At 44.7% G+C, this 20,200-nt stretch overlaps 1 protein-coding gene across 1 annotated transcript in view; it reads right to left on the bottom strand.

Annotated features, from left to right (window-relative positions):
* CHSY3 (chondroitin sulfate synthase 3) overlaps positions 1-20,200 on the bottom strand; it is a 483,251-nt gene that overhangs the window by 430,046 nt on the left and 33,005 nt on the right. The gene's annotated exons all lie outside the window — the stretch shown is intronic.

Genomic DNA, 20,200 nt, shown 5'->3' with positions numbered 1-20,200 from the left:
GTAATGACAAAGCACACCGGTGATCAGGGTTTCTGTACTGACACAAATGGTGTCAGCAAAGGTAATAAAAAAGTGAAATGTTCTAAACCCTATTTCTAAATTAAAAACGTTAAGCAGATATTTTTAAACGTGCACAAGTGACCCATATCATCATACATAGAGGATGGAACATACAAAAGGAGCACATAAGTCCAATGTGACCAAACCAGAACGTTACAGACAAGTTCACAAATGTACAGTACATATATACATAATTACAAACCACAAATTACACAAAAACTAAAAGACGAGAGATAGGATTTTTCAAATCTTTGTAAAAGGCTCCTCATTTTCACTGGATCCCGCACCGTGACCATTCCTTGGTCGAGTGAATCTCAGTATGACTACATTTCTAGCTATCGGAACGCTGATCTTGTCTCAGCTCTTGAAACTCCATCCTATTTGGCATTCCCATCACCCATCTACATACCCTCCTATAATTCACAGTTAAAAAAGGTACACTTGAACCAAAGGAGGTATGTCTTTGCTACCCATGGGTGTGTCAGCTAGTGGAGGCGTGTCTTGCCCAACCCATGGAATATGAGTCTTTTCCTACCTTCATTTTTCACTTTTTTATTTTGAAATTATAATTTTTATTTATTCATTGATCATTTTTGTTATATAGTTTTATACTTTTAGCACTACTTTTACAGGTTTTCCTTCTCACTGTGCTGTAACTCTGGGACTCCGCAATAACTGGTTCCTTGTAAATGTATTATTATTGCCCTAACATTTGGGGTACCACACCACACACAGACTTACCTTTATAGCTGCACAGAGGTCTCTGGGGTACTTATCTGTTTCCTAAAGGATTTATAAAGTCATCTAACACTGTATGCATATACAGTCATCACTGAATCCCCCTCCCATACTACAGCATGGTTACAGGGGCGGATTTAGGGATGAGGGCATCCCTAGGCACAACAGTGACGGCTGCCCCTGGCTGCCTAATTTGGGATTGGTTATAAGCCCTGATTTGATCATTTTCTTTTTGTTACATTGCCAGGAATGGAAGAGCCTGAGTGGGCCTGAGTAAGAAGCTGGGAGCAATGAAAGGTGAGAAGGAGCCTTGGACAAGGAGGCATCTAATAAGGTGATTTTGCTGATGCTGAGCGGTGTGCGGTGAGATGTTTATTGAAGAGGTGGAGGCGGGGCAGGGGTGGGGGGTGCTGTAACCAGACCTGCCCCATAACTGCCCTCAGACTCTCTCTCTCCTCAGACTCTCTCTCCCTGTCACCCACATTTGCCCTCGCAGACTTACTCACCATGCCAAATACCTAACCTGACATAGTCTGCACCTGTTGCTGGTGCCCCTACCACCTGAGGGTGACAGCGGGAAAAAAATTGTGGTGATCTGCCAAGGAACAGCCCTATTCAAGAAGATAACAGCAGTTACCCAGACCTCATTGCTGGTGGAAAGGGCTCACTGTGTGACCCATTTTCAAGACTCCACTCCACCACTAATTGAGCCTCAAATATATTTTATGATAAACTGGGTAATGTTTATATACTGTATTTGTCAAAACTATTAACAGCACTTTATATAATCCAACTTGTATGACAGATTTAGTGGTCTTTTACATTATATAGACTAAACTACAGCAAGAAAGAGGAGCAGCAGAGGAATGGAGTAACTTGTGCACATAATGAGACACCTATTCAGCAGGTCTGTCTGCCAATATTTATAAGACTGGCAAACATTTTATATGTAGAATTACTTCTATTGAAGTAAAACACTGTCTTCAACAGCATTAACCACATTTTGCCGCAAGCAAACTATTATTAATTTCTTAAGGCAGTACTCCCGCGGGTTGTAAACTAGAGTGGTAATTCAGATCTGATCACAGCAGCAAAATTAGCTAATGGGGCGGACTAGTGCTGGGCGTCCCCCCGCATGTCAGTGTGCCTGATCGTAGCCCTGCAAAATTTTGCAGGGCTACGATCAGGTCTGAATTAGGCCCTATGTGCACTTCAGCGGAGGCAGATATAACATGTGCAGAGAGAGTTAGATTTGGTAGGTGCAGAGGATGCGGTTGCTATGGGGCCCGAGCCGTCTCTGGCGTCGCTCTATCTTGTTCATTATAGCTCAACCGGGAGTCTGGGAAGTTCAAGGGGAAAAAAAGGACAATATCGTTCATTGCTCATGTCGTCCAGTGTGGCACTGCCTTTACTGTATCTGTATATTCACAAATCCAAGGTGGAGATTCAATTAAGGGAGAGTTTTGGACTGTGACCTTATGCAATAATATTCTACAGAGGTTATGTAATATTTATAATAAGATTTTACTTACCGATAAATCTATTTCTCGTAGTCCGTAGTGGATGCTGGGACTCCGTCAGGACCATGGGGAATAGCGGCTCCGCAGGAGACAGGGCACAAAATTTAAAAGTTTGACCACTAGGTGGTGTGTACTGGCTCCTCCCCCTATGACCCTCCTCCAAGCCTCAGTTAGGATACTGTGCCCGGACGAGCGTACACAATAAGGAAGGATTTTGAATCCCGGGTAAGACTCATACCAGCCACACCAATCACACCGTACAACTTGTGATCTGAACCCAGTTAACAGTATGACAAACGTAGGAGCCTCTGAACAGACGGCTCACAACAATAACAACCCGATTTTTTTGTAACAATAACTATGTACAAGTATTGCAGACAATCCGCACTTGGGATGGGCGCCCAGCATCCACTACGGACTACGAGAAATAGATTTATCGGTAAGTAAAATCTTATTTTCTCTGACGTCCTAGTGGATGCTGGGACTCCGTCAGGACCATGGGGATTATACCAAAGCTCCCAAACGGGCGGGAGAGTGCGGATGACTCTGCAGCACCGAATGAGAGAACTCCAGGTCCTCCTTAGCCAGGGTATCAAATTTGTAGAATTTTACAAACGTGTTCTCCCCTGACCACGTAGCTGCTCGGCAGAGTTGTAATGCCGAGACCCCTCGGGCAGCCGCCCAAGATGAGCCCACCTTCCTTGTGGAATGGGCCTTGACAGATTTAGGCTGTGGCAGGCCTGCCACAGAATGTGCAAGTTGAATTGTGCTACAAATCCAACGAGCAATCGTCTGCTTAGAAGCAGGAGCACCCAGCTTGTTGGGTGCATACAGTATAAACAGCGAGTCAGATTTTCTGACTCCAGCCGTCCTTGAAATATATATTTTCAATGCTCTGACAACGTCCAGCAACTTGGAATCCTCCAAATCGCTAGTAGCCGCAGGCACCACAATAGGCTGGTTCAGGTGAAACGCTGAAACCACCTTATGCAGAAAGTGAGGACGCGTCCGCAGTTCTGCCCTGTCCGAATGGAAAATCAGATATGGGCTTTTATACGATAAAGCCGCCAATTCTGACACTCTCCTGGCTGAAGCCAGGGCCAGTAGCATGGTTACTTTCCATGTAAGATATTTCAAATCCACCGATTTGAGTGGCTCAAACCAATGGGATTTGAGAAAATCCAAAACTACATTAAGATCCCACGGTGCCACTGGGGGCACAACCGGGGGCTGTATATGTAGTACTCCTTTTACAAAAGTCTGGACTTCAGGAACTGAAGCCAATTCTTTCTGGAAGAAAATCGACAGGGCCGAAATTTTAACCTTAATGGACCCTAATTTGAGGCCCATAGACAATCCTGTTTGCAGGAAATGTAGGAATCGACCCAGTTGAAATTCCTCCGTCGGGGCCTTCCTGGCCTCACACCACGCAACATATTTTCTCCAAATGCGGTGATAATGTTGTGCAGTCACCTCCTTCCTGGCTTTTACCAGGGTAGGGATGACCTCTTCCGGAATGCCTTTTTCCCTTAGGATTCGGCGTTCAACCGCCATGCCGTCAAACGCAGCCGCGGTAAGTCTTGGAATAGACACGGTCCCTGCTGAAGCAGGTCCCGTCTTAGAGGTAGAGGCCACGGATCTTCCGTGAGCATCTCCTGAAGTTCCGGGTACCAAGTTCTTCTTGGCCAATCCGGAGCCACGAGTATCGTTCTTACTCCCCTTTGCCGTATAATTCTCAGTACTTTTGGTATGAGAGGCAGAGGAGGAAACACATACACTGACTGGTACACCCATGGTGTTACCAGAGCGTCTACAGCTATTGCCTGAGGGTCTCTTGACCTGGCGCAATACCTGTCCAGTTTTTTGTTGAGGCGGGACGCCATCATGTCCACCATTGGTCTTTCCCAATGGACCACAATCATGTGGAAGACTTCTGGATGAAGTCCCCACTCTCCCGGGTGCAGATCGTGTCTGCTGAGGAAGTCTGCTTCCCAGTTGTCCACTCCCGGGATGAACACAGCTGACAGTGCTAACACATGATTTTCTGCCCAGCGGAGAATCCTTGCAGCTTCTGCCATTGCCCTCCTGCTTCTTGTGCCGCCCTGTCTGTTTACGTGGGCGACTGCCGTGATGTTGTCCGACTGAATCAACACCGGCTGACCCTGAAGCAGAGGTTTTGCCAGGCTTAGAGCATTGCAGATTGCTCTTAGCTCCAGTATATTTATGTGAAGAGACGTCTCCAGGCTTGACCACACGCCCTGGAAGTTTCTTCCCTGTGTGACCGCTCCCCAGCCTCTCAGGCTGGCATCCGTGGTCACTAGGACCCAGTTCTGTATGCCGAATCTGCGGCCCTCTAACAGATGAGCACTCTGCAACCACCATAGCAGAGACACTCTTGTCCTTGTGGACAATTTTATCCGCTGATGCATCTGCAGATGCGATCCGGACCATTTGTCCAGCAGATCCCACTGAAAAGATCGTGCATGGAATCTGCCGAATGGAATCGCTTCGTAAGAAGCTACCATTTTTCCCAGGACTCTTGTGCATTGATGCACAGATACTTTTCCTGGTTTTAGGAGGTTCCTGACTAGATCGGATAACTCCCTGGCTTTCTCCTCCGGAAGAAATACCTTTTTCTGAACAGTGTCCAGAATCATCCCTAGGAACAACAGACGTGTCGTCGGGATCAGTTGGGATTTTGGAAAATTCAGAATCCACCCGTGTTGTTGGAGCACTACTTGGGTTAGTGCTACTCCGACCTCCAGCTGTTCTCTGGATCTTGCCCTTATCAGGAGATCGTCCAAGTAAGGGATAATTAAGACGCCTTCTCTTCGAAGAAGGATCATCATTTCGGCCATTACCTTGGTAAAGACCCGGGGTGCCGTGGACAATCCAAACGGCAGCGTCTGAAACTGATAATGACAGTTTTGGACCATGAACCTGAGGTACCCTTGGTGTGAAGGACAAATTGGAACATGAAGGTAAGCATCCTTGATGTCCAAGGACACCATAAAATCCCCTTCTTCCAGATTCGCTATCACTGCTCTGAGTGACTCCATCTTGAACTTGAATTTTTGTATGTACAGGTTCAGAGATTTTAGAATCGGTCTTACCGAGCCGTCCGGCTTCGGTACCACAAATAGCGTGGAGTAATACCCCTGTCCCTGTTGTAGGAGGGGTACCTTGACTATCACCTGCTGAGAATGCAGCTTGTGAATGGCCTCCAATACCGTCGCCCTGTCGGAGGGAGACGTTGGCAAAGCAGACTTTAGGAAACGGCGAGGAGGGGACTTCTCGAATTCCAACCTGTAACCCTGAGATACTACCTGCAGGATCCAGGGGTCCACCTGCGAGTGAGCCCACTGTGCGCTGAAATGTTTGAGGCGACCCCCCACCGCCCCTGAGTCTTCCATATGTCGTTTGGAATCCGCATCACCTGACCACTGGCGCGTCCATAAACTTCTTCTGGCAGATATGGACATCGCACTTACTCTTGATGCCAGATGTGCAAATATCTCTCTGTGCATCTCGCATATAAAGAAATGCATCCTTTAACTGCTCTATAGTCAGTAAAATACTGTCCCTATCCAGGGTATCAATATTTTCAGACAGTGACTCCGACCAAGCCACGCCAGCACTGCACATCCAGGCTGAGGCGATTGCTGGTCTCAGTATAACACCCGTATGTGTGTATATACTTTTTAATGTATTCTCCAGCCTCCTATCAGCTGGATCCTTGAGGGCGGCCGTATCAGGAGACGGTAACGCCACTTGCTTTGATAAGCGTGTGAGCGCCTTATCCACCCTAGGAGGTGTTTCCCAGCGCGCCCTAACCTCTGGCGGGAAAGGGTATAATGCCAATAACTTCTTTGAAATTAGCAGTTTTCTATCTGGGGTAACCCACGCTTCATCACACACTTCATTCAGTTCCTCTGATTCAGGAAAAACTATCGGTAGTTTTTTCACACCCCACATAACACCCCTTTTTGTGGTACTTGCAGTATCAGAGATATGCAAAGCCTCCTTCATTGCCGTGATCATATAACGTGTGGCCCTACTGGAAAATACGTTTGTTTCTTCACCGTCGACACTGGATTCAGTGTCAGTGTCTGGGTCTGTGTCGACCGACTGAGGTAAAGGGCGTTTTACAGCCCCTGACGGTGTCTGAGACGCCTGGACAGGTACTAACTGGTTTGCCGGCTGTCTCATGTCGTCAACCGACTTTTGTAGCGTGCTGACACTATCCCGTAATTCCATAAACAAAGCCATCCATTCTGGTGTCGACTCCCTAGGGGGTGACATCACCATTACAGGCAATTGCTCCGCCTCCACGCCAACATCGTCCTCATACATGTCGACACACACGTACCGACACACAGCAGACACACAGGGAATGCTCTGATAGAAGACAGGACCCCACTAGCCCTTTGGGGAGACAGAGGGAGAGTTTGCCAGCACACACCCAAGCGCTATAAATATATATAGGGACAACCTTAATAAGTGTGTTCCCTTTATAGCAGCTCAAATATTATAAATATCGCCAATAAGTGCCCCCCCTCTCTGTTTTTACCCTGTTTCTGTAGTGCAGTGCAGGGGAGAGTCCTGGGAGCCTTCCTCGCAGCAGAGCTGGGCAGGAAAATGGCGCTGTGTGCTGAGGAGAATAGGCCCCGCCCCCTTTTCGGCGGGCTTCTTCTCCCGGTTTTTTTGGAACCTGGCAGGGGTTAAATACATCCATATAGCCCCAGGGGCTATATGTGATATATTTTAGCCAGAATAGGTATATTACATTGCTGCCCAGGGCGCCCCCCCCAGCGCCCTGCACCCTCAGTGACCGCTGGTGTGAAGTGTGCGGAGAGCAATGGCGCACAGCTGCAGTGCTGTGCGCTACCTCATGAAGACTGAGACGTCTTCTGCCACCGGTTTCTGGACCTCTTCTCTATTCGGCATCTGCAAGGGGGTCGGCGGCGCGGCTCCGGTGACCCATCCAGGCTGTACCTGTGATCGTCCCTCTGGAGCTAGTGTCCAGTAGCCTAAGAAGCAAATCCATCCTGCACGCAGGTGAGTTCACTTCTTCTCCCCTAAGTCCCTCGTTGCAGTGAGCCTGTTGCCAGCAGGACTCACTGAAAATAAAAAACCTAACAAACTTTTTCTAAGCAGCTCTTTAGGAGAGCCACCTAGATCGCACCCTGCTCGGACGGGCACAAAAACCTAACTGAGGCTTGGAGGAGGGTCATAGGGGGAGGAGCCAGTACACACCACCTAGTGGTCAAACTTTTAAATTTTGTGCCCTGTCTCCTGCGGAGCCGCTATTCCCCATGGTCCTGACGGAGTCCCAGCATCCACTAGGACGTCAGAGAAAAGTTAATGCTTGGAACCTCTTAGTTAACTCAATTAAAAAGCTCACTACGCGCATATCGCAGGTTAAACATCTGCACTGTAAAATATGTGTGTTGGAGTTTTAAAATGATCCTATCCACAGGTCTCTTTTCACCTCTGTAGAAAGTTGCCATAAAAAACCTAAAGAAGGCTGCCAGATATCTGTGATAGTATATTACCCCTTTCATCGCACAAATAACCTGGTATCGAACCGGCATATTGCCAGGGGGTGGTCTTCAGTTTGCCGGCTGTCGGGATCCCGGCGCACAGTATACCGGCGACAGAATCCTGACAGCCAGCATACCGACACTTTATCTCCCTCTTGGGGGTACACAACCCCCCTGGAGGGAAAATAAATAGCGAGCACGCAATGGGCTCATTTGCGCTCGCCACGCTGTCGGTATGCCGACGGTCGGGATTCCGGTGCCGGTATGCTGGTCGCCGGGAGCCCGGCCGCCGGTATACAATACTACACCCATTGCCAGGTTGACATGAGTCAGTGTGCGGCGTGAAAGGGCCATGTCCAAATTCCTGGGTCACCTGACCCGGTAATTCAACCCGGGTAATAAGAAGGGTTATTCCAGAGTTGAATACCGGGTCAGGTGCAGTGTGAATGGGTTGCTGGTACCCATTCACAGCATAGGGAGAGGCGGCGCAGAGATAATATAATCTCCCAGCGGCACCTCCGCCCCTCGCCGCTATGCAACCGACCTGGCAATTTGCCTGGTCGGAAACCCAGAAGATAGTCTCCAATGCCGGATCCAACCTGGGAAGGACCCGTTTCCAATTCCCGGGTGGGATCCGACATTGGAGATGTGAAAGGGGTATATGTGGTCTGCTTAGACACCTGTTGTTAGAGAAGCTTCTGTCTTCTTTCTAGAAAGATGGCCCTCCTATAGATCCTTATTTACCCAAACAGTATATTTATACATAAAAAGTCACAAACCTCACAGCACGGCAAAAACACAACAAAAGAAGTTTTTGCACATAAAAAGAAAAAAGCAGGCACTGAAATGGAACTTGATGAGAAGTTATCTTAATTAAAGTGAAAGCTCAGCAGCAACATTTCAGAAAATACTAATCATTTCTCAAGTTCCATTTAAGGGCCTAATTCAGACCTGATCGTAGCAGCAAATTTGTTAGCAGATGGGCAAAACCATGGCCCTCATTCCGAGTTGTTCGCTCGCAAGCTGCTTTAAGCAGCATTGCACACGCTAAGCCGCCGCCTACTGGGAGTGAATCTTAGCTTAGCAAAATTGCGAACGAAAGATTCGCAATATTGCGAAAAGACTTCTCTGTGCAGTTTCTGAGTAGCTCGAGACTTACTCTTCCAGTGCGATCAGTTCTGTGCTTGTCGTTCCTGGTTTGACGTCACTAACACACCCAGCGTTCGCCCAGACACTCCTCCGTTTCTCCAGCCACTCCCGCATTTTTCCCAGAAACGGTAGCGTTTTTTCACACACTCCCATAAAACGGCCAGTTTCCGCCCAGAAACACCCACTTCCTGTCAATCACACTCCGATCTCCAGAACGAAGAAAAAACCTCGTAATGCCGTGAGTAAAATACCAATCTTCATAGCAAATTTACTTGGCGCAGTCGCAGTGCGAACATTGCGCATGCGCAATTTGCGGAAATTCGCTGCGATGCGAAGAAAATTACCGAGCGAACAACTCGGAATGACCACCCATGTGCACTGCAAAAGGGGCAGATGTAACGTGCAGAAAGAATTAGATTTGGGTGGGTCATATTGTTTCTGTGCAGGCTAAATACTGGCTGCTTTATTTTTACACTGCAATTTAGATTTCAGTTTGAACACACCCCACCCAAATCTAAAGGGCCGTACAGACTGGAAGATGTGGAGGGAGATGTGTGCTGAGTGATCTAGCACAGACCACTTAGCACACATCTCTCCCCCTGCTCAGCACAGCGCGATGTGTGCTGAGTGAGGGGGGGAGCGCTCATTTCACCCAGCGGTCAAATGAGCGACCTGCTAAATTGTGCCTGCATGCAGACCAATCTATCACCGGCGATAGCGACGCGCGTGACCGCGAATCGCTGTTGCAGGCACCCTTACACACGGAGCAGTGTGTTTCTAATCTCTAAACAATCTAGTCAGATTGCTTAGAAATTAGGTGAACATCTCTCCGTGTGTACCCCCCTTAACTCTCTCTGCACGTTATATCTGCCCATGTTATATCTGCCCCCCCCCGCCTGCAGTGCACATGGTTTTGCCCATCTGCTAACAAATTTGCTGCTACGATCAGGTCTGAATTAGGCCCTAAGGGGTACATTTACTAAGCAGTGATAAGAACAGAGAAGTGAGCCAGTGGAGATATTTCCCCATCAACCAATCAGCACTGAAGTAACATCTATAATTTGCATTCTATAAAATTATACAGAGCTGCTGATTGGTTGATGGGGAAATATCTCCATTGGCTCACTTCTCCGCTCTTATCACTGCTTAGTAAATGTACCCCTAAGTGCCTACTATTCTCATATATAATATATTACACATATATAGACAGATAAGGGTATCATGTGTTTGTTCTTGGATGACTACACTGTCCTGACGCTGTCTTGTGTACTTTTACCTTCATCTTGACAAAGGTCTGGCAGGACCGAAACATCAACACTGACAGATGGGATCAGGATCCCAGTAGTGGGAATCCCAACAGTCAGAATACTGACAGTGGAATCCAGACGGATCCCAATGGTAAGTACTGGAGTTATGCTTAGGCACTAGGGGTAGGGTTGGTAATAACTACTAGGGGGGCACAAATTGAAAAAGGGGACTACCCTCTTTCAAATGAGGGTGCCCCCATGGTCGCAGGTGTCATAATGGAGGTGACGGGCAGCTTCCCACCCATATATAGAAAACATGTTTTCTGTAGCACATGGCAACAATTAAGTACTAAGGTGACACATCATTTGAAAGAGGGGACATCCAAACTTATACTTTATGATTTTCCCGTAGTGCAGGGGATAAATCACATAGTTTAAACAAGGATGCCTTTGCCCTTCTAAGTGCTGGAGTTGGAGAGATGGAGGTACATAAAGCCTCCCCTCCCCCATCCCATCATATTTTACAATTATTTTTATATTTCCTTTACAAAAGTGAAGTTGATGCGCATGCCGATGGCACTTTCTTTTCCAGGTGTCCTCACCAGTTATTAGGATCAGTGGGGGAAAAGTGAAAGCATTTTTTTTTCACTTTAGATCCACTCATCCTCTGTAGTTTGTCTGTATATCTGGAGGATGAGCCCCACTAGTCCGCCACATCCGAGGGGTTAGCAAACTGGTCCCTAAATTTTGTTGAAAAAGCAGTTCCCAGATCCATAAATTTAAGTACATGGATTGTCAATCTATGCGATCAAAAGCTTTTTCTGCATATAAGCTGCCAGTGCATACTGGTGCTTGCAGAACACTGTTTCTTCCCCATAATCTTGAACAAGCACGGCAAGTGACCCAATCTATATATATGATATATTTCACTCAGTGTCTGTTTTTGCCTTTCATTACGCCAGATGGAAAGAAACAGCAGCTGTTGACTTATTTCAGTTTTCATATGCACCATTTCTTTTATTACAAAGTGCCTTATTAAGATTCTTAAGTAAAGAGATACCAGTGGTGTCACAATTTCAGCTACCAGGGTTCCTTCTAACTTAGTGTTCACTCTAGGCTGTTTTAGCAGGGCACCGCGCCCTGCCCGTTTTTTAGCAGGCAAAACCCGCCCTGCCCCTTTTGCGGCGCTCTGCTAGAACAGCCGCCCGCTTCCTGCCCTCCCGGCGTGTATAGATGCCGTGCGCATGCGCGCGGCATCCATTCACGCATTGGGAGAGAGCTGGGGGAAGCCCAGCACCGACGGAGGTGCTGGGCACGCCCCCAACAGTGACGTCGCCGGCCACAGACGCTCTCTATAGTAGCGTCTGTGGGCCGCACCGCCCCCTAAAATGACGTGGGCGTGGCCACATCCCCTAATTTGCGTGGCCGCGCCCCCATTTCCCCCACATATGCCCCCGGAGTCCAGCGCCATGCCCCTTTTCACTCCTAGAGTGAACACTATAACTATATGACTCCCAGTTACACACTGTGCTGCGCAGGTGATGAAATCACTAAACAATAGAAATTAAAGAAATTGCTTAATTAAATAAACTCTCTCCATTCCTCATTTTTAAACTCATAATTTATTTCAGATTTGCAACAAGCCTTCAATCTGTTTTGTGCACTTCCAGTATTTCTTCCTTTTTTTTTGCAACCTCGTGCAAGCATTTATTAATAAAAAAAATAGTAATTAAACATCAAACACAACCGGTGTAAATACAAAATACAGTTTTTAAATAAGGATTTTATTTATTGAAGGAAAAAAGTTATTCAACACCAACTCGCCCTGTTTGAAATTGTAATTGTCCCCTTAATTACTCATACAACCAAACTGAATTGATAACTGGGTTCTATTAGACTACACTTACTCAGGATTGATTACTGCAGTGCCATACCCTGTTGAATCTAAACATCACACAAGTTCCAGAAGATGAAATGGAAGGTTATTGAAATGTATCAGTCTGGAAAAAGTTGCAAAGCTATCTCTAATGTTCTGGTACTCCAGCGAACCACAGTGAGAGCTATTATGTCCAAATGAAAACAACTTAGAACAGTGGGGAATCTTCACAGAAGTGTCCAGCCTGCCAACAATCTTCCAAGAATGCATCAACGACTCATCCAGGATGCCACATAAGAACCCAGTTGAAAGCCTGAGGGGCTGCAGGCCTCGCTCACCTCAGTTAATGTCAGCATTCATGATTCCACCATAAGAAAAGACTGGGCAGAAATATTTTTCTTGGGTGAGTTGCAAGCAAAAACCACTGCTAACTAAGAGAAATACAGTATAAAGGCTCATCTCACATTTGCCCAAAAAAGTTGATGTCCCCCCAAGCATTAAGAACCTCATACCAACAGTCACACATGGTGGTGGTAGTGTGATGGTGTAGGGATACTGTGATATTTCAGGACCTGGGTGACTTGCGGTAATGGACAGACTCATGAATTCTGCTCTCCACCTGAAAATCTGAGTGAGGATGTCCAGTCATCAACTGTGATCCAAAGCTCAAGCAGAACTGGGTTATGCAGCAAGACAACAATCCAAAGCACAAATACACCTGTGAATGGCTAAAAAACAAACAATTTTTTTTTTTTTTTTTACGATTTTGGAGTGGTCTTGGGCAGCAAAGTCCTGACTTGAATCCATCTGAGATGCTGTGGCAAGCCTGATCTCCAGTGATCAGAGAGCTTGGTTTCAGTTGTTGCTGCTAAAGTTGACACAACCAGTTGTTAAGTTTAAGGGTTCAATTAATTTCTCACATGGGTGACAGAGGTGTTGAACAACTTTTTTCCTTCAAGAAATAACATAACTTGAAAGCTGTATTTTGTGTTTACTCAGGTTGTCTTTGTCTTATATCCAGTACTGTTTGAAGATCTGAAACAATTAAATGTGACAAATAAGCAAAAAAAAAAAAAGAAGAAGCAGAAATCAGTAAGGGGGTAAAAACTTTTTCACACCGCTATAGCGGATAAAAAAGACGAATAAATCACTAACTGGCAATGAGTGAAGACAAAGGAACTTGCAAGATGTGAATCTTATCATCCTCAGCAACATGAACAACATTCACAGGAGGATTTTCAACATGGTTCCTGTGATGTGTTTAGCACATTATGTCTGATCGCCTAATGCATATTTCTCTTTGAATTATATTTTACAGGTTTTGCAGCCTAAGGCGAATTCACACTTCTGATTGGGAAGTTGTGTCATATAGCACTTACCCGTGGAAAAGGAAAAATATATAAATGTATATCTTGGCTTAACCCCCTTTACTGCTTTGGGCAAACGAGTATTTGAAATGCAAAGGAGTTCAGCCACTGCTTGGAGTATAAGAAAAGAAAATACTAGATAAGAATAAATATCCATTCTATGTTGAACAAGAAACTACTTATGGCAAAAACTGATTTCACAATGCATGAACATAAATAAGATTCCACAGGAACTCACTCACAAATAGACCCATACAAATCTGACCTCATACACCATATGGTACGAGACCCCCAACGTGCCTGACACACTCAAAGACAAATAGTGTACCGTATTTTTCTTTAAATTTCACGTTGCACTACTGCACAGGAATTGGTGTAACGTGTACAAAGTCACAGATGAAGCACAACAGAAGCTGGTATGAGGACAAGTCCTGGCTGCTCACATATGAGCCCTTTCTACAGATTCACACTCAGTCACACAGATGTTGCAAATCCCAGTGGTCTGCATACACTAACAAAACAGCTTTGTCACTTCCAGTAGTTTTACTTGTCCAAAATGAGTACGCATATTAAAAGAGAAAAAGACACTAAGTCAAGTCCGAGTTGAATGGAACCTGGAATGCCGAGAGGTGCAATTCAGCCACAGTATAAAAGGACACATCTGGATAAAGTAAAAAAATTGTTCCACATGGGGAAAAAAAGAGAAAATGCAGATGCACACTCTAAATACTAAACACTGCTAAGCATAATAGTAAACTCTACAATGTTACACAGAGTAAATTTGAGGTACTTAGCATAATTTGGGCCAAAAATATGGGCCCACCAACAGCGTCCAGGTGACATCATCTGGTGAGTTCCTAACACTAACGTTCAAGTGCAGTGCATGGGACCCCCAGGTCAGCACAAGCCAACTGCCCCAAGGCATCACACTGGTGAGAGGTTTAAGTGTTAAAATGTGTTACATTAGTAAGAAGTAGCAGCTTTGTGTTGAGAGTGTTACATAAGCGAGAGGTAATAATTAGAGTGCTTTTGTTACATTGGTTTAAAAAAATAAATAGTTTAGAATTAGGGTGTGCAGTTCAAGCCCCCCAAAATATATGAAAAAAAAGTACCCAGACTTGAAAAATAGGTATATAATTTATTGTGAAGATGTCTGTAGAAGTAAGATTTTACATTAGATTGACATTTTTTCTCATTTTCTCAAATGTTTCTATTATTTGCCCTCCCCAATTCATTCACACAATCTAATGATTCAAAGGGATTTGGATTTTATTAGCGAAATAAACAGGTTTTCCCACCTTTCTTCTACAGCCACTCTTTTCCTTCAGACTAGAGACCCATGTTTGTATAATGTCCCTTCTCCACAATGGTTACTTATATGCTTGAAAGAAGGCTCCTATTTGAACTTCAATTCAACCATGAGCCAATTCTTGCTTCAACCACTGCATCACACTTGAATGTTTTACAAAAGCTTTCCTGCGGCATCAGCAATACAAGAGCATTCTGAGGAACAGCTGTATCATGGCACATCCACTGACGTACTGATCTAGATTCTGTAATAATGCATTCAAATGTGGAAAATCCCCTTTCCAATCTCAGGTTGCATGGTGGTGCAATAAATAGATATAAATAGAATGTGAATAAATTATGTTTTGCTAATTATTTTACCCCAGGGAAAAGTCCAGATTATAGTTTTATCCCTAAATCCAACCATTTGGAAATGCTGTGTCTGTTCTTGCTACTGTGAATGTTACTTTCTCCTTTCTTCTGTAGAAGTTGATGACCCATTATATTCTTTTACAAGCATTCTTGCCAAATGTGTCCCTAAATTCTGCAATGATACCTAAAAATTCATGACCCAACCACATACTATTATAAGTAGACTATGCCGTTAACATGCTTCAGTAACTGTACCTATAATAAAATGGAAGCAAATAACAGTTACTCTAGATTCTAGAACATACTGTGGGATTTTTTACTATTTTCACACTGTTAATATTTCAGTTTTTGGAAACGCTCAACTGTATTATGTTTGATCGCTTTGGAATTATGAGAACTTTGGTCTTTTAAGGTTGTCTTGAATCCCCAGCTCAAAGAGACTTGCAGATACACCTGATAATCATGCAAATGATTAGCATCCAATCATTAGCACCATGGGCCTGATACAAAGATGGTCCTAATGTCAATGTTGTCCACAGTGAAGGTATTTTTTGCCACTGTGCATACATTGGTGTAGCAGTGCACATGGGCCTGTGATGGTCTTGCAATGATGGTTGCACTGAGGGTTTAGTCAAAGTGATTGACAGTCAGGCACTGTTTGTGGGTGGTAACGGGGGGAAGGGGGGTGACTACTACCATTTGGAGGCATGTCACTGCCTGCAAGTCCGATACTGTACACTTTCAAAATGGCTCTGACATCTCCGTTCCATTGGCCAGACAGCATCGCTGTACGGTTATTCAGAAGGTCCGTTATTGACCGAAATGCGTCTAAGTCTTCCTGCACAAGCAGCGGGTCTGACATGCCTCAATACAAATCCCGGCGTCTGCGATATTTGCATATTTTCGTGCATTTGTCTACATCTCTGAAGCAGGCCTGTGCACACTCTGGGGTCACACAGCATGGTCATATCGTCACTAATATTGCAGATGTATGGCAATCATTACATTTTCTGAACTTAAATACAGAGTACTGTTCATTTGAAAAATATTGTATATAAAGCTACAATTCATTCGTTGGGTTTTGTTAGAAAGTTCTATAAAAATAAACTGATTTTATTATTTTGTGGTTTTCTGTACATGTTGACAAAATACAGAAGGCATGGATTGACTATAAAATTAATGTTATTAGATGAAAGGACATTTCATCATGATTATGCTCAAAGATTAAAGCAAGCTTTGATCTTTACTTGTTTTAACTAGAAATGTACTCAGCGAATTTGAGTCCCTACTTCAGCAACACATCAAATTAACTGCCCAATTTAGTCACATAACTGATCATGGAAATGATTTGTGTATATGAGAACTGTAGGGTATGTACTGTAGATTTTTTTAATCCCTCACAGTCAAAAGGACAGGACCTCATTGTGAACAGATATTTATTTTTTTGATGTTGAAGTTATAAAAAAAACCAAAAAAAAAAAACGAAAGAGACTACAGCTTAAATTAAAAATAAAAAAATCTCTAAAATGAAGGCGCACAAAGAAAATTGGTCAGCAGCTGATTTGATTCAATGCTAAATTTATCAATTTATTAAAAATACAATTTATATATTTAAGAAAAAACACATTCAGAAAAACAATTTTAAAATGTATAAAATACATGCACTGCAGGGAACAGTATAGATCAGGGGTGGGGAACCTCGAGCCCGCGGGCCGTATAAGGCCCACAGAGCCACTTGCTCCGGCCCGGCCAGGCTAACCTAACCGAAGGAGATGCCGGGTGCCCACTGCGATTGTGTTACTAGCAGGCGCCCGACTTCTTCCCCTCAGCAGCAGCCGGAGGCAGGAGCTCACTCCTGAGCTCCGGCTTCCGGCTCTGGCAGTGTAGATGTGCGTGTGTGGCTGTGCGGTGCTATGGCAGAGATGTGATGTCTTCTTTCTCATAGTTCTGAGGAACGGGCGGCCAGGAGGAGGGCAACGGTCTGGAAGCAGGAGCGGGGCTCGTGACTATTGTTTTTTTTTCTTTTAATATGTGTGTGTAAGCGGTGCTACTAGGGGGCATATCTAATGGGGCATAACAAGTGACTGGGGGCATATCTAGGGCATATCTAATGGGGCATAAGAAGTGACTGGGGGCATATCTAATGGGGCATAACAAGTGACTGGGGGCATATCTACAGGGGCATAACAACTGACTGGGGGTATAACTACTGACTGTGGGCATAACTACTGGGGGCATATCTACTGGGGCATAACTACTGGGGGCAGGATAATTTTTAAGTTGATCATTTTTGTATGGCCCCCGAAGGATTTTATAAATATCCAAATGGTCCTTGGTAGAAAAAAGGTTCCCCACCCCGGGTATAGATGGTTAGTGGCTCCACATGCAAGTTGGCAGATTGCGGTTAGTAAAAGTTCTTTTTAAGAAAGCATGTGCAAAACTATTTAGTTGTAGCTGGAAGATGTTCAAGTTTCAAATAGGGCAGTGTGAAATAAAGAGTTATACTTCACCCTTTTATTTAGATCATAACTTTTAGGAGCGCTCCTATAACCTGTGCTGTCCCGTGTATCCTCCAAGCTGATCTCTTAGCAGTATGGAAGTCCTAGCATGGGTGCACGAGATGGAGGGCTCTTAGCTAACACCAACGGGATGCACACTTGGCAGCGGCTGTGGACACCGCGGGACGCTGACTTGGATCGCGATTCCGTGACTTCCGGCTTCCGGTTCTTGCGTTCCACCTGCGGTCCACCTGTAGTGCAGTTACCTGGCACGTTTCTCCGCCCACAACAACGGTGGTTTCATCAGAGGATGGGTTACTGTTAGCCATTGCTTCTTTTTTATCCCCCTGGGGGGCTCCTGATTGGTTGATTCACTTTAACTCATAGTTGCCTATATTTTAAGCATGTTCCCTTGTAGGGCATAGCAACCTTACTTTAAAACAGCAGCTTAGACTTTAAGTTTCCAATTAACCCATATATTTGGCTAGAAATTAGTATTAATAACAAATAAATGTTAAAAACAAATTAGATAGAATAAATAAAACATTTGTGAAGCATTAATGTCTACATGAGGTGCCCAGCATCAAATCTTAGGTCATTAATAATGTATTCACCAGACAATACTCTTCGATCACTGATCTTCTCACTATAATTCTGTTTCTTAGCCTCCCTTCTAAATAGGCAAAGTAATTGGCAAAGGCAGCATAAATAGTAATAATATATGTGAAAACAGCAATAAACTAGAAATGTGTGGATTTGTATGTACCCAGATTTATTCAGATCTCAAAACGGCATCTTATTGACTATCCAGCTGTCACATATTTAGGATAGCCAATAAGAAGAATACGGATAAATCTGAACTTGCAATCATTTGGCATTAAAAAACAAGTAAATCCGAACCCGCAAATCTCTACAATAAACATGTCAGTATATTAAGAGTTTTATAAATGCAGTTTATTATCTGCGCATGACCTTAGACACTGACCTTGCAGGCATGTCTGCTAAACAGGACATGGAAGTTGTGAACATCTTCATTTTCTAACTGGACAGACATTTCAAGAACTATTTATTCCTACCTCCCAACTGTCCCGATTTTGGCAGGACAGTCCCGTTTTTCACAGTCTGTCCCGCTTTCCCACCCGCGGGTCTCAGTGTTCCGAGTGTGTGTGTGTGTGTGTGTGTGTGTGTGTGTGTGTGTGTGTGTGTAAGTGGGGGGGGGGGGGGGGGGCAGTTGGGAGACTCCCCCTGGTCACTCGCTGCTCTGAGAAAAGCAGCAATGAATAGATGCTGTGCGCATTCGCCCAGCGTCTATTCACCAACAGAAAGGGACAGGGGGCATGGCCAGCAGCTCACTGAGCACTGTTCAGGCCACCGCACTGACAAAAATGGGGTGTGTGGTTTGCGATCGTGGAGTTTGCTGTGAGGCCACGCCCCTTGCTGTGAGGCCACACCCCCAAATTCTTACTGTCCCCCTTTTAGCAGCTCGCAAGTTGGGAGGTATGATTTATTACAAAATAAATACACCAGCTTAGCTGTAGTCTATTGATATTGAGGAGAAATGCTAAGCTCAGCAGTCATTTATTTTATGAGATAGAAAGCCTGGGTTATAATGATGTAGAGAAAAGGGCTAAGAATTTATTGGTGGCGTTTAAACTAAATCTATACTGATAGTGTAATATCTCTGGACAACAATTTCATAATTTCCAATAATTGTTGGACTACAGGGAAAACATCTGAAAGAATGTAAGGTCACACATAAAGTTAAGTATTTACTTTATAAGGAGAAATTCACTTTTCAAGAAGAAAAATAAACAAAACATGAAAACACCAGGAGAGCGCAAACTGGGTTTATTCAGCAACTATAACATTTGCTATTTAGATGATGTTTATATACACTGCTCAAAAAAATAAAGGAAACACTTAAACAACACAATGTAACTCCAAGTCAATCACACTTCTGTGAAATCAAACTGTCCACTTAGGAAGCAACACTGATTGACAATCAATTTCACATGCTGTTGTGCAAATGGAATAGACAACAGGTGGGAATTATAGGCAATTAGCAAGACACCCCCAATAAAGGAGTTGTTCTGCAGGTGGTGACCACAGACCACTTCTCAGCTCCTATGCTTTCTGGCTGATGTTTTGGTCACTTTTGAAAGCTGGCGGTGCTTTCACTCTAGTGGTAGCATGAGACGGAGTCTACAACCCACACAAGTGGCTCAGGTAGCGCAGCTCATCCAGAATGGCACATCAATGCGAGCTGTGGCAAGAAGGTTTGCGGTGTCTGTCAGCGTAGTGTCCAGAGCATGGAGGCGCTACCAGGAGACAGGCCTGTACATCAGGAGACATGGAGGAGGCCATAGGAGGGCAACAACCCAGCAGCAGGACCGCTACCTCCGCCTTTGTGCAAGAAGGAACAGGAAGAGCACTGCCAGAGCCCTGCAAAATGACCTCCAGCAAGCCACAAATGTGCATGTGTCTACTCAAACGATCAGAAAAAGACTCCATGAGGGTGGTATGAGGGCCCGACGTCCACAGGT

This window comes from Pseudophryne corroboree, chromosome 1 (assembly GCF_028390025.1).
Source record: "Pseudophryne corroboree isolate aPseCor3 chromosome 1, aPseCor3.hap2, whole genome shotgun sequence".
Lineage (NCBI taxonomy): Eukaryota > Metazoa > Chordata > Amphibia > Anura > Myobatrachidae > Pseudophryne > Pseudophryne corroboree.
This window is presented reverse-complemented; position numbering and strand designations above follow the sequence as displayed.